This window comes from Hyperolius riggenbachi, chromosome 12 (genome assembly GCF_040937935.1).
Source record: "Hyperolius riggenbachi isolate aHypRig1 chromosome 12, aHypRig1.pri, whole genome shotgun sequence".
Taxonomy (NCBI): Eukaryota; Metazoa; Chordata; class Amphibia; order Anura; family Hyperoliidae; genus Hyperolius; species Hyperolius riggenbachi.
Genome location: NC_090657.1, coordinates 24082106 through 24096869, shown reverse-complemented (window position 1 = coordinate 24096869; position 14764 = coordinate 24082106). Strand labels below are relative to the sequence as shown.

The window sequence follows — 14764 nt, the reverse complement described above, 5'->3', positions numbered from 1 at the left end:
GCTTAAAGGGATACTGTAGGGGGGGGGGGGGCGGGGAAAGGCACAGGCGCAGACCATACTGGGCCTGCGCAGTACGCTCCTGGTGCCATCAGCGGGAGTGAGGACACGACAACGCAGGCGCAGTGGTTTTCAGACTTTAAAGTCTGAAATTCCAGAAGTGAACCAGAGGCGGGGCCGGAGCATCGGTGAGTGGCTGCGCGGGCACAGGATGTCTGTGAGGGACCATTAGAAGCCCCGGGTAAGTTCAACTCATTTTCCCCCTACAGTATCCCTTTAAGTGACTGCAATATAGGAGAAACCACATTTTCTATGTACTGTGAGAATTTAGAATTGTAACATTTTCCACAATAGTTGTCCTTGAAGAGAAAGCCAGCTGGAGAACATGGAGGGAGAAGGGGTCAAGCAGGAGCAGCAGAAGAGCGGGACTCCATGGCTCTGTAGGAAGAGGGTTATAGATCAAATCTCCACTCACATCCGACCATTCATGAAGTGGGGTGATGAGGTCATTAGTCGATTATCTACCCCATATAGATTTACCACCTCTGTACGGTGTATGCTAGTTTACTGTACACCTTCTTGCAGCCTCCTAACAATTTTCATCACTTGTGCTGATTACAAAGCTGACTGAGCAGCCAATCTTGGAGCTTCTAAATACAGAAAAAGGTGATAACTGCTTGTTACAAACTCATCCTGCACTCCTAGGTAGCAACGCAGAGCAGTAATTATGTGCCTATAGCAGCGCACACACCTCCCATTAGAGGAACTGAGGCCAACACAGCACCATGTAAGCCTTTCCCAGAGTACACATGAGAAGTGACAACTGCCTTCACATATTCAAAAAATGCACAGCCAAAGAGGTATAATCCAATCAGTGCACAGTACTGCAGCACTAGTTTCCCTACGCAATCCATTTACACATACACCTGTTCACTGAAGATAGAACATTTAGAATAAGGCCTTGTTCACATCTGCTGTGCTAAAAAAACGTGTTAAAGCACGTGGTAAAACCGCATGCGCTTGTGCGCACTTTAGTGCGTTGCTCTTCTTTAAAGCACGTTTTGCTTACTGTAGCAGCAGTCAATAAAACTTTGTTTTTGTATGTAAATGTATTTTTTTCTGCAATTACGGGTAAAAAACGCATGCGCTTCTATGCGCTAAAAAAGCGCACCCATTCACTTGCATTGATGTGCGCTTTACAGCTAAGCGCACAGAAATGCATACAACACTACGTTTTTGTAACGCTGCTCAGCGCAGCGCCTAGATGTGAACCAGCTACATTTAGTTACATGGAAAAATCAATGCCTTGCTGATTGCACAGGGCAGTGCGCTGTGGAAAGCGCACAGAAACGTCCCTGATGTGAACGAGGCCTTAAGCTTTGTAACATGTTGCAAATCTGTCGTTCTTTCTCCCCTTTCCATTGAGAACACACGTCTATAGCGCTCATGTCCTTAAAGTGGATCCGAGATAAACTTTTACTCATTGAATAATTGTGTTCCTTTCATATAGTTTATAGGGCATTCCTCAAGCCAAATACGATTTTTATTTTGTTTTAATACTCCAATTCCCTATAAACTAAACAAGCCTCGCCCACAGCTCCTTTTGTGCCTTGGCACTGTAGCAAGGGCTTATGGGAGCTCAGTCTGGGCAGGAGGAGGAGGTTACTAGCCACAGATTTCCGAGGCAGAGGGGAGGAAGGAGGGGGAGGGAGGAGGAGGAGGAGAGGGGACTGAATTTGTCCCAGGCTGAGGGCTGGAGATGCCATCAGCTTGCCTGTGTGTAATGTGACAAACAGAACATGACTGTCCTCATTGTATCACAGGAATAAATTATCAAACTGTTGAAGCTGTTTGCAGATAGATTTGCTGTGTAACTGTCTAATAACTTTAGAAATATATATATATATATACATACATACATACATACATACATACATACATACATACATACATACATACATACACAAGTTACTTGTTATAGTTAGTTTTTCCGTCTCGGATCCACTTTAAAGGGGAACTGAAGAGATCGGTATATGGAGGCTGTCATGTTCTATTCCTTTTGAGCAATACCAGTTGCCTGGCAGCCCTGCTGATCCTCTGCCTCTAATACTATTAGCCATAGCCCCTGAACAAGCATGCAGCAGATCAGGTGTTTCAGACTTTAAAGTCAGATCGGACAAGACTAGCTGCATGTTTTTTTTCTGGTTTTATTTAAGATACTACTGCAGAGAAATAGACCAGCAGGGCTGCCAGGCAACTGGTATTGATTAAAAGGAAATAAATATGGCAGCCTCTGTATACCCCTTACTTCAGTTCCCCTTTAAGGGTCAATGCACAATTTTTACAGGACAGCTGAAGTGAGAAGGGTACCATGTTTATTTCCTTATAACAAGTACCAGCGGTCTCTGCCCCCTTAAGAGATCGCTAGTACAGAAAAAGCGGAAACCCGACGATTGCCGCACATACCCGCCGGGAACCTGGCCACCCACCCTGCGGTCTCTATGACGGCAGAGTTCCTGTGAGCCAGTCAGGAGCCGCTGTCATTGGCTGCTGACCCTGCTGTTGCGGACCACAATGCGTACAAAAATACGCGTTGCCGCATTCCACACGCGTAAATATGCAGCAACGCATATTGTTGTACGCGTTGCGGTCCGCAACAGCGCTAATTGCAGTAGGGAATGCGTCCAATAATACGCATGGCGGCCGGCCAACTGGTGAGTCGTCAAAAACTAAACTAAGTGACAGCGGGGGACCGGAGGATTCCAGAGCGGCTCCGAGGGCACAGGACTGCTGCAGGGGGCTGGTAATAGCCCCAGGTAAGTGAAACTCAGTTTAGGTTCCCTTTCAGTTATCCTTTAAAGCGGATCCGAGATGAAAAACTAACTATAACCAGTAACGTGTCTATATATCTTATGTACAGTTTAGATGGTTTAAACAGCAAATCTGTCTGCATACTGCTTTAAAAGAAAATGATTATTTCTCCCTGTGATACAAGGACAGCAGCCATGTTTGTAAACATTACACAGAGGCAGGCTTATCTGCACCATCAGCACAGACTGAAAAAAACCTAATCCCCCCCCCCCCCTCCTCCCCTGAAATCTCTGGCTAGTAATATCTCCCCCTACTCCTGCCCAGACTGAGCTCCCATGAGCCCTTGCTACTGCCAAAGCTCTTTGAAAACTGTGGGTGGGGCCGATTTAGTTTATAGGGAATTAGAGTATTAAAACAAAAACCAAAAAGTATTTGGCTTGAGGAATGCCCTATAAACTATATGAAAGGAACACAATTATGCAATGAGTAAAAGTTCTTCTCGGATCCACTTTAAGGGTGACATTTATAGTATGTATACACAATATATGAAAAAAAGACAAATTAGTACATGAAAATATGCTAAATAAGCTCCAAATTTCCCCGAATCATAAAACCAATATAATGCATTATATCAGTTCCTCATTCGAAGAAATATGTATAACCTTGGAGGTCTATGGTATACATGTACTTTCCTTTTTAAAGGAGACTACAGCAAAATTACAAAAAAAAAAACTAAAATATAAAAAAGGGTGACACCACACAGTCAGATTTATAGCAGCTACAAGTAAATCATAATGGGAGGAAAGAAGATATCAGCGCTAATTTTAAACCATGAAATTTCCACCGATACACAGACTGTGTAAACCGGCCAATAGAGAATTCCACTTCATTGCACTGGTTTATGTTTCCCACTCTGTCAAAGGAGTAAACCTATTCTAAAGGGGGGCCATCAAGAGCAGTCCTGTAATAAGGGTGGCCATCAAAGACAAAAAAAAAGAAGACAAACACTTATATTGCGCTTTTCTCTTGGCGGACTCAAAGCGCCAGAGCTGCAGTCACTAGGACGCGCTCTATAGGCGGTAGCAGTGTTAGGGAGACTTGCCTAAGGTCTCCTACTGAATAGGTGCTGGCTTACTCAACAGGCAGAGCCGAGATTTGAACCCTGGTCGCCTATTCAGCCATCAAGAGCAGTCCTACTGTGCAATCAGTCAGGGGGCAGCAATCAATGCTGCACTTCACAGCGTTTGATCTCAATCAGATTTTAGCTGAAAACACAATGATGTCCTGATAATTGTGTACTGGTCAATGTGGCAAATGATTATATACAGATATGACAAGGGAAAATCCATGAGGAACGTCAATAAAAGCTAGAAACTTCCAACTTCAATTTGCATTCCACACGGATTCCCCCTCTTCCTTTTCTCATGCCTGTTCTGGCACACACAGCACAAATGTCATACCGTATTCAGGTACTGCTATACAAACTTATCATAAGCGGTCACAATGGGGCTCTTAGGACCCATTCACACTTGTGTTTGCAAAACGCCAGCGATTTTTGCAGGAGTGATTTTTCCATGATTTTACTCGGGAAAAAAAAAAATATCACTGAATACTGCAGCGATTTTTCCCCGATCGCGTTTAGCGCTTCTATAGCACTGAAACGCGATCACCGGGAAATCGCCTGAAAATGGTGCAGTGTGAATGGGTCCTTGGCTTGTTTCTACTAGGGGTTGATTCTGCCCAGTTTCACCAACAGCAGGAACAAACCCAGCATTTTTAAGGAAGGGAGGGGGGGGGGGGGGGGATTCCTGAAAGGTCTCCCTCAGCCACACACAATACAGTATAAAAATATGGTAAGATCTCATGCTGGGTACACAGTGCAATTTCACGTCCAACTGACAACGGGGTCGATCAGGAGCAGTTTGGATACAGATAATAATGAAGACAGCCACATTGGTAATGAAGGGGAAAGTGGAGCATTCACACAGCAGGGCACAGGGCTGTGCTCATTCCTGACTCTGGATGGAGCCGCGGCGCGTGTCCAGAGCACGGAGCCGCGGCGCGTGTCCGGAGCCGTGCCGCGTGTCCGGAGCCGCGGCGCAGAAACAGCCGTATCAGTCTGCAGACAGACTGTACACACGCCGGACTGTCGCTGGAACGCCCACCCAGCGGGAGGTGACGACGGACTCGTCGTTGCCTCCAGTCCGGCGTGTGTACGGACCTTTAGTCTTGGTTCTCTGCTGCCAGGTAACACCATCGCGTATCAAGCGACAACACCAATGGTGCTACTAATGCTGCCAATCGGATGTATTTTAACTGCACCTGGATGGCGTCTGTAGCCAGCAGCAGAGAGGCTGAACTTCCTGCAAAGCACTCAGTTTAACCTCCCATGTGAAAGAGGCCTTAGAAGACTTTTATACAGGAGGCTGAAGACAACACTCAGGCCAGCCAAGATCAGACATAACCTTTTGCATTTTACTTTCTGCTGCCAGGTAGCAGCATTGTGTGTAAAGCGCTGACACGCATTGGGTTACAAATGCTGCCACGCAGCATTAAACTGCAGTTGGAATGTGCTTGGTAGAGGGCAGGCTGAATTGCACAACAAGCGAGCAACTCGGCTTCTCGTGTAAAAGCCTGTTCATGTCCACAGATAGGGCAGGTAGGAGAAGCAGAAGGGGCCTCCAGCTGCATGGGGAAAAAGAAAAGCAATTAGCTGGGAAAATCATTCCAGGAGGACATCTACTCCCCAGAGCAGGCTTTATCTAGACCACAGGTAGCCCCTGCAGGCTATATTATGAGATAAAACAGCTGTGTTAATTACTGAGCTTGCAATGCAGATTAAATCACCTACACATTCAAAGACAACCACCCAAAGTTTAAACAGACAACCTTCATTCACAATACCATGTATGGTAACCAAATTTATTTAGAAAAATTACCGCCATTGCAAATTACCAAATTTTTTTCCGAGTGCGAGCAAATGTCTGTAAAACTGTGGCAGCATGGCAATAATACTGAAAAAAAAAGTTTAACGTTCTGTAAAAATGTGTAAAATGTAGTTTCCTGAGGAAAAATTCCAAAGTCCAGCAAATACAGCTCTAAGGTCACATTCACAGTGGGACGTTATGGTTGCACATTATGAAGTCTTATAACGCAGCTTACCGCACTGCAATGCTAATCCTATGGGCCGTTCACAGTGCGACGTTAAAGTCACATTGAAAATGTTGCTTGCAGTTTGTTACCTCAACGCAAACACATTGCGACTTTAACTTTGCATTAAAACGTGCCGTCCCACTGTGAATACAGCCTAAAGGCTCTAGATTTGGATGTGAAGAGAAAAATAGTGCCAGGTACTTAAAGGGAAGGCACAAACAATAAAAATAAAAAACCACTTACCTCAGGCTTCCTCCAGCTCCTTGCAGCCGTCCTGTGACCTCGCCGTGGGGAGCGGAGCTGCGGCGAGGGCATAGGACAGCTGGCTGGGGCTGGAGGAAGCCCCAGGTAAGTGGTTTTATTTTTAAAAGATGCTCAGATATGTCCTTTAACCTCCTTAGCGGTATGCCCAACACTGTGTCGGGCATACCGCCGGCTGTCCCCAGGAGTCCCGCAGCATAATTTTAAGCGCATAATTTTAAGCGATCGCATACCTGTAATAGCCTCAGCTAGCACTAGGCTAGCTAGTAGTGGTGGCCGGCATCCCCCTGAATACTTCTGATCCCCCCGATCGCTGCTAAATACATTACCCAGCCTGGATCCAGTGATCGTGCAGCTCCCTGCACATCTCCAGTCCTTGCAATAATGAGAAGAAGGCACTCCACAGGCTTCAAACTTTCGTTTGTTTTATTGGAGCAAAGGCCACATGTTACGGGTCACCAGACTCTTCCTCAAGTGACATCTCCAGTCCTCTCTATGGGGAGGATCGGGTCTGCGCATGACGTCGGCAACGTCATGTTCGATCCTCCCCATAGAGAAGAGCGGAGCTGTCCGGGGAGGCTGCGCCGATCACTGGATCCAGGCTGGGTAATGTATTTAGCAGCGATCGGGGGGGGGGGGGGATCAGAAGTAATCAGGGGGATGCCGGCCACCACTACTAGCTAGCCTAGTGCTAGCTGAAGCTATTACAGGTATGTGATTGCTTAAAATTGTACTGGGGGACTGCCGGCTGCAAACCCTCTGGCATGCGTAATGCTCAGGAGGTTAAAGGTGAAAATTTCCCTGAAATTAAGACATCCCTACAAAGTAAGCCCTATCAAGAATTTCGAGCATGCTAGAAATAAAAGCCCTACCCCAAAAGTAAGCCCTAGCTGCATTAAGGGGAAAAAGTACGGCAACTTGCGTTTGTACTGGAGCCAATGGTCTCACGGGCAGGACCAAGGCTCCGTCATTGGGCCAATCACTGCAACTCAGCGAGTGCAGTGATCGGCCCAATAACAGAGCGATGGTCCCAACTACAAGATAATAGTCTCCAGTAGAAACACAAGTTGCCGTACTTCTTCCCCACAGGAAGATCTGAGACAAAACAGCATGAAGAGGGGGGGGGGGGGGGGGAGAAGAGAATTAGGGGGACATCGCAAGACACGGGGGCAGCGTGACATGGAGCTAGGTGGTAAGAGGATGTAGGAGGACAGGGGACACCAAGAGGACTTAGGGTTACATGGGACACAGGAGTTGAGGGGATATAGGACGACAAGGGGATAGAGGACGACATGGGTACAGAGGGGGACACCAGGAGGACGCTAAAGGTACAAGGAAGACACGAGCACACAAGAGGTGGATCCAGCAGAGGAAGAGGTGGCAGAGTGGGGAAGGCAGGAGGACACACCGCACAGGAACTTGATTCCACTGAAAATAAGCCCGTGGACAACATTTGGAGCAAAAATATACATAAGACAGTCTTATTTTCGGGAAAACACGGTAAAAAAAAACAACAACAACAACAACAACCGGTAATTCCGTGTTCTCCCCAGGCTCTTTTAGCCGGGTGCTCCACCCAGCTAATTTTGATGAGCACCCAGCTGTCATCGGCTCACCTCATCAAATGCTGTAAGTGAAGTTGCACCAGCCCTGCATTCCCCCATCGCACCCCTCCCAGATACTTTTTGATGCAACCCGGCTGGAAAAAAAATTCTGCGGAGAACACAGATTATCAATGAAACATTTTATTAGGAATCCCATTTTTGTGGAATTTACATCTAAAATAACATTTTATCTACTGACATCTTAACGCTCTTTTATCACTTTTTTTACCAGGGCTGTTGAGTGTGTTGAAGTCGGAGCAATTTTGGGTACCTGGAGTCGGAGGTTTCATAAACTGAGTCGTCGGATAATTTTTGAACCGACTCCACAGCCCTGTTTTTTTTACACAAACTTTAATTTTAGGTTGAAAACAGTGAATGTGGACACGGTCGTACAACAGTCTAATTTTGTGACTTTTTTTTTTAGGGAATGCAGTAACTAATTGAGAATAGAGACCATTCTAGTATCACCGTTTATGACAGTTCTGGGGGAGAGTCCAAGGCTATAGTCACAGTGGTGCATTGTCAGACAGTATAATTGCCGCCCTAACGCAATGCTAATATATTGAACCGGTACGCTCATATCGCGTGTTAGCAAATGCGGTGGGAGAGATCCTTCAGGTATAACCCAATGCATGCAGTCTGTTACTGCATATTGTGAGCGTTAATAGTGGGAGTGAAGTAGAGTTTCTATTACTGTATGCTTCAATGTATGCGGATTAGTGAAAAACAAACAATTAAAATGTACCTGAGATGGGGCAGGAGATACATTTTACACATACATGGCCCTTGAAGTCTTCCACTATCAGCCCCGGTGAGTTGTCCAGCCAGTGCAATTGCCACGCACGTTCCCCCATTGCCGGGAGAGTTCTGCGCCTGCAAAGTAGTACTGTGCATACTCAGAACGCTCCAAGCGATAGGAGAGAGATGGTGCCATGCATGCGCAGTTGGCCCCAGAGCGGAGGACTTACCGGAACCGATTGCAGATGATCGGAGAAGCAATGGACATCGTCGAGGAAGCGATCAGGCCGTAGAGGGCCCTGGTATGTATACATTTTCTCTCGTGCAACATCTCAGGTTTACCAACCACAAATATCAAAACTACAAGTACAATGCAGTTTATAAAATCGATCCATCTTCGACTATGTATTTTTGCAACTTGCATGTTACTTTTGAGGTGGCTGTTTTTACACGTGTTATCCATATATACAGGATCTTCTCAAAAAATTAGCATATTGTGATAAAGTTCATTATTTTCTGTAATGTACTGATAAACATTAGACTTTCATATATTGTAGATTCAAATACACACTACTGAAGTAGTTCAAGCCTTTTATTGTTTTAATATTGATGATTTTGGCATACAGCTCATGAAAACCTAAATTTCCTATCTCAAAAAATTAGCATATTTCATCCGACCAATAAAAGAAAAGTGTTTTTTAAACAAAAAAAGTCAACCTTCAAATAATTATGTTCAGTTATGCACTCAATACTTGGTCGGGAATCCTTTTGCAGAAATGACTGCTTCAATGCGGCGTGGCATGGAGGCAATCAGCCTGTGGCACTGCTCAGGCATTATGGAGGCCCAGGATGCTTCGATAGCGACCTTAAGCGTTGGGTCTTGCGTCTCAACTTTCTCTTCACAATATCCCACAGATTCTCTATGGGGTTCAGGTCAGGAGAGTTGGCAGGCCAATTGAGCACAGTAAAACCATGGTCAGTAAACCATTTACCAGTGGTTTTGGCACTGTGAGCAGGTGCCAGGTCGTGCTGAAAAATGAAATCATCTCCATAAAGCTTTTCAGCAGATGGAAGCATGAAGTGCTCCAAAATCTCCTGATAGCTAGCTGCATTGACCCTGACCTTGATAAAACACAGTGGACCAACACCAGCAGCAGACATGGCACCCCAGACCATCACTGACTGTGGGTACTTGACACTGGACTTCAGGCATTTTGGCATTTCCCTCTCCCCAGTCTTCCTCCAGATTCTGGCACCTTGATTTCCGAATGACATGTAAAAGTTGCTTTCATCCGAAAAAAAGTACTTTGGACTACTGAGCAACAGTCCAGGGCTGCTTCTCTGTAGCCCAGGTCAGGCGCTTCTGCCGCTGTTTCTGGTTCAAAAGTGGGTTCATGCTTCCATCTGCTGGGATATTGTGAGGAGAAAGTTGAGAGACGCAAGACCCAACACTCTGAATGAGCTTAAGGCCGCTATCGAAGCATCCTGGGCCTCCATAACACCTGAGCAGTGCCACAGGCTGATTGCCTCCATGCCACGCCGCATTGAAGCAGTCATTTCTGCAAAAGGATTCCCGACCAAGTATTGAGTGCATAACTGAACATAATTATTTGAAAGTTGACTTTTTTGTTTAAAAAAAAACACTTTTCTTTTATTGGTCGGATGAAATATGCTAATTTTTTGAGATAGGAATTTTGATTTTTTATGAGCTGTATGCCAAAATCATCAATATTCAAACAATAAAGGGCTTGAACTACTTCAGTTATATGTATTTGAATCTAAAATATATGAAAGTCTAATGTTTATCAGTACATTACAGAAAATAATGAACTTTATCACAATATGCTAATTTTTTTGAGAAGATCCTGTACATATTATACCACATAGCCCACACCAGATTGTATGCAATGTTAAAGACTGGAGAGGGTGGAGCAATTTGTTTTTTTGTTTGTTTCTTTATATGTAGTCCGGATCACTTTTTCAGGTATAGATACGATGGGTCTAAAACACATTACCTCCAATTCTGCTGTGATGTTTTGGGAATAATAAATGCAGTTTTGGATCACAAAATGACACAGGCCATCACTGTTTTAGGCTAGGCTAACAGTGGTGCGGTGTATTGACCCATTTGTTATGCGGCTTGATGCACCGCAGCTCGCGGATAACGTGTGCGGCCACTTTCTCGTTGCGTTCCTGCTGTCACAGGGAATGCAAATGCAACGGCCACTGTGAACGTAGCTTTTGGCCTGGAACCCACTAGGAGCGCTTTTCTGAGCGCTTTGTGATTTGAAAAGCTCTTGCTAATGTAATACTATGGGTGTGATCCCACTTAAGCGATGTGATTTTATATAAATCCCCTATAAGCAAGAGCTTTTTCAAACCACTAGCACTTAGAAAAGGCTTCTAGTGCGTTAGAGCCCATAGGCTGGATTTATAGTGGTCAGTAGTAAAGCGCACACATTATGAGTGCAAACTCCAATGGAGACCGGACATTATACTTTAATACACAGCCTTCATGCAGCGATCAGGTACAACGCAGTACTGTCACCAGCCCCATAGAATGGTATGAGCAGCGAGTTGACATCCAGAATAATTCTGCAACGCAACTAAGCACTATAAACTAGGCCTTAAAGGGGCACTACAGCAAAAAATTATAACATTTAAAATATGTGCAAAAATATACAAATAAGAAGTACACTTTTTCCAGAGTAAAATGAGCTATAAATTACTTGTCTCCTATGATGCTGTCACTTACAGTAGATTGTAGAAATCTGACAGAAGTGACAGGTGTTGGACTAGTCCATCTCTTCATAGAGGGATTCTCAGGGATACATTTATTTTCAAAAGCACTTTGTGAATGGCAGTTGATTTGTCCAACTGCCAAAAAAACTGTGTAGCGAGCAGGGAGGCTGGCCAGCATCATTGTTTAAATCCTTTTTAGGGAAGATCTTTAAAAAGAATAAAAGCCTTGCTGAGAATCCCCTAGGAAGAGATGGACTAGTCCAAAACTTGTCACTTCTGTCAGATTTCGACTGCCTTCTATGACAGCAACATAGGAGAAAAGTAATTTATGGCTCATCTTACTCTGGAAAAAGTGTACTTCTTATTTGTGTATGTTTGTACATATTTTTAATTTTATAATTTTCCGCTGTAGTGCCCCTTTAATGAAGTGTGTGTGTGTGTGTGTGTGTGTGTGTGTGTGTGTGTGTGTGTGTGTGTGTGTGTGTGTGTGTGTGTGTGTGTGTGTGTGTGTGTGTGTGTGTGTGTGTGTGTGTGTGTGTGTGTAAACATTTCATAAAGGTTAACATAACAATGCGCTACAGTATTTGTCTTTAGTGGACCCAACAGGAGACCTCATAGGGAACAGTCCTCCAACCACAGCACCCTCTGACAGCACAAGCCGTTGCAATTGGACAAGTGACATGGGTGTAGTTTACTACAACCTATTTGAAACCTAGCAGTTCAAGAGGGTGCTGTCCACCCAATGGCATTTTTCTATAAGGTTTCCTGTTGCATCCCCAAGAGTAAACTAGCGCTGCATCTGGTCGTGCCTTATTTCACATCAACACAAGTATAATACTAGATAGTACAACGCAGCCTCCTGTAACAGCAGAGTGTGAGCCATGTGACCCAAGTACAAAACCCTTGTAGGGAATCCAGGAGTGGCAGCAGCCTAGCGTCACACAGAGTACTATACACACAGTGACACATGTTCCATGTCACACGCAGTGTCCCAAGTTCCTCCTCTGTAGGAGAAGCAGAGTTTGCAAAGCACTTAGTACAAAGCACTGCTGCATTACTGTTACAGGCCAGTGCATCACTGGGCTGCAGCAATCTGTGCATTATTGCAGAGACATGCTCATTCCTAACACAGACCTGGTGTTACTGAACCACAATAATACCGAAGAAGAATTTGCATTCATGAATACAACAAGACATCAAGGGAGGAAGTGTCCTATTACTACCATACAGAAAATAAATACTCATACACTCACTGCCTTTTATACTGCAGAGCTCAACACACTACCTACTGTACAGTACTGCAGAGCCCTGGCCACTTGTGCTTGTATATTGCAGTCATCAATAATGGGTAACAAACATGACAGGAATGCATGGCTAGCAGAGGAGCATGCATGCTGCTAGTGTGATGCATGCACCTTGTGCAGTGAAGCATGACCAGTGTATGGAGCGCATAGCAAGGCAAGTGACAGCTCTCCTGCATGCAGACACATTGCTGCACTGCATATAACAAATCACATGACAGGAATGCATGGCTTGCTGCTAGTGTGATGCATGCAGCTTGTGCAGTGAAGCATGGCCCAGTGTATGGAGCCCATAGCAAGGCAAGTGACAGCTCTCCTCTCCTGCATGCAGACACATTGCTGCGCTGCATATAACAAATCACATGACAGGAGTGCATGGCTTGCTGCTAGTGTGATGCATGCACCTTGTGCAGTGAAGCATGCCCAGTGTATGGAGCCCATAGCAAGGCAAGTGACAGCTCTCCTCTCCTGCATGCAGACACATTGCTGCGCTGCATATAACAAATCACATGACAGGAGTGCATGGCTTGCTGCTAGTGTGATGCATGCAGCTTGTGCAGTGAAGCATGGCCCAGTGTATGGAGCCCATAGCAAGGCAAGTGACAGCTCTCCTGCCTGCAGACACATTGCTGCGCTGCATATAACAAATCACATGACAAGAGTGCATGGCTTGCTGCTAGTGTGATGCATGCAGCTTGTGCAGTGAAGCATGCCCAGTGTATGGAGCCCATAGCAAGGCAAGTGACAGCTCTCCTGCATGCAGACACATTGCTGCGCTGCATATAACAAATCACATGACAAGAGTGCATGGCTTGCTGCTAGTGTGATGCATGCAGCTTGTGCAGTGAAGCATGGCCCAGTGTATGGAGCCCATAGCAAGGCAAGTGACAGCTCTCCTGCATGCAGACACATTGCTGCGCTGCATATAACAAATCACATGACAGGAATGCATGGCTTGCTGCTAGTGTGATGCATGCAGCTTGTGCAGTGAAGCATGCCACAGTGTGCACATATGGAGCAAGGCAGGTGACAGCTCTCCTGCATGCAGACACATTGCTGCACTGCACAGGCACCTGCAAGCCACGCCGCACAATGCTGACAGGACGCTTTTTCCCCACTTATAAATATTCCTAACGCACCCAGCGCGGATCAGTCCATTGATGAGGCGGACAGCAGCGGGGTGGTGCGGGCGGCTCCTAGCAACACGCCTGCCGACAGCCCACCTCAGCAGCAGCGATACACACGCTGTATGTCCCCCCTGTATGCGGAGGCTTCTCTCTCACCTGCCACCTCCTCGCCTCTTCCCCAGGCCGGCTCCCTCCACAGCCGCACGGGAACCGGCCCTGGCTGTGTGACGCCTGGAGCCGCAGGTCACCCCTCCTCCTCTCCCGGCCTCACCTCCTCCCGGTACACCGGAGTGTGTTCAGTCAGAACAGAACCGCCGCGCCGCAGCCTGGCCACGCCCACCGCCTCATTACATAGGCGGGAGCCCTGCCGCCTAGGAACGCCCCTTCAGCTTATCATCTATTCATGAGACATGTATCTGTGCGGCTCACACAGCGCGTCATTTATTCATAGGCAGGTGACACCGGTCTCATGCAACGCCTTTCACACCGAGCAGCCATGGCTGGCAGCAGGTGAACAATGGCACCTGTCAAGGGCTCGGATCTATTAAGGTGGCCATACACTGGTCAATTTGCCATCAGATCGACCAACAGATAGCTCCCTCTCTGATCGAATCTAATCAGAGAGGGATCGTATAGGGGCCCATACACCTAAGAATTTTACCGCCGATATACAGCAGATTCGATCACTGATCGAATCTGCTGTGAAATCGTTACGCAAACGCTGACAGAACGATAGATTTCCATCCGAAATCAATCGTTCCTGCCGATCCGTCCGTGCTGAAGATTTTGCTCGATCGCCGGCGGGTCGGGAGTGCATCGATAGCGGCATTCGAATGCTCGACAACCGACGCTAGCTGCATTACATTACCTGTTCCGCCGGCGGGTGTCCCCGCTCTCTCCGCTGTCTTCTCCGCGCTGGGCTCCGAGTCCGGCAGGCTTCACTGAACTTCCTGTCCCGTCAGGAAGTTTAAACAGTAGAGCGCCCTCTACTGTTCCCCGGACAGGAAGTTCAGTGAAGACAGCCGGACTC

At 46.3% G+C, this 14764-nt stretch overlaps 1 protein-coding gene across 6 annotated transcripts in view; it reads right to left on the bottom strand.

Annotated features, from left to right (window-relative positions):
* The window catches only part of TANC2 (tetratricopeptide repeat, ankyrin repeat and coiled-coil containing 2), an 897702-nt gene extending 883644 nt beyond the window's left edge, over positions 1-14058 (bottom strand). For all 6 annotated transcript variants that reach the window (XM_068263005.1, XM_068263006.1, XM_068263004.1 and 3 more), the window contains exon 1: positions 13891-14058. The gene's annotated coding sequence lies outside the window, so the exon portion shown is untranslated. The remainder of the gene's footprint in view (positions 1-13890) is intronic.
* Between the last annotated feature and the right edge of the window lie 706 nt (positions 14059-14764).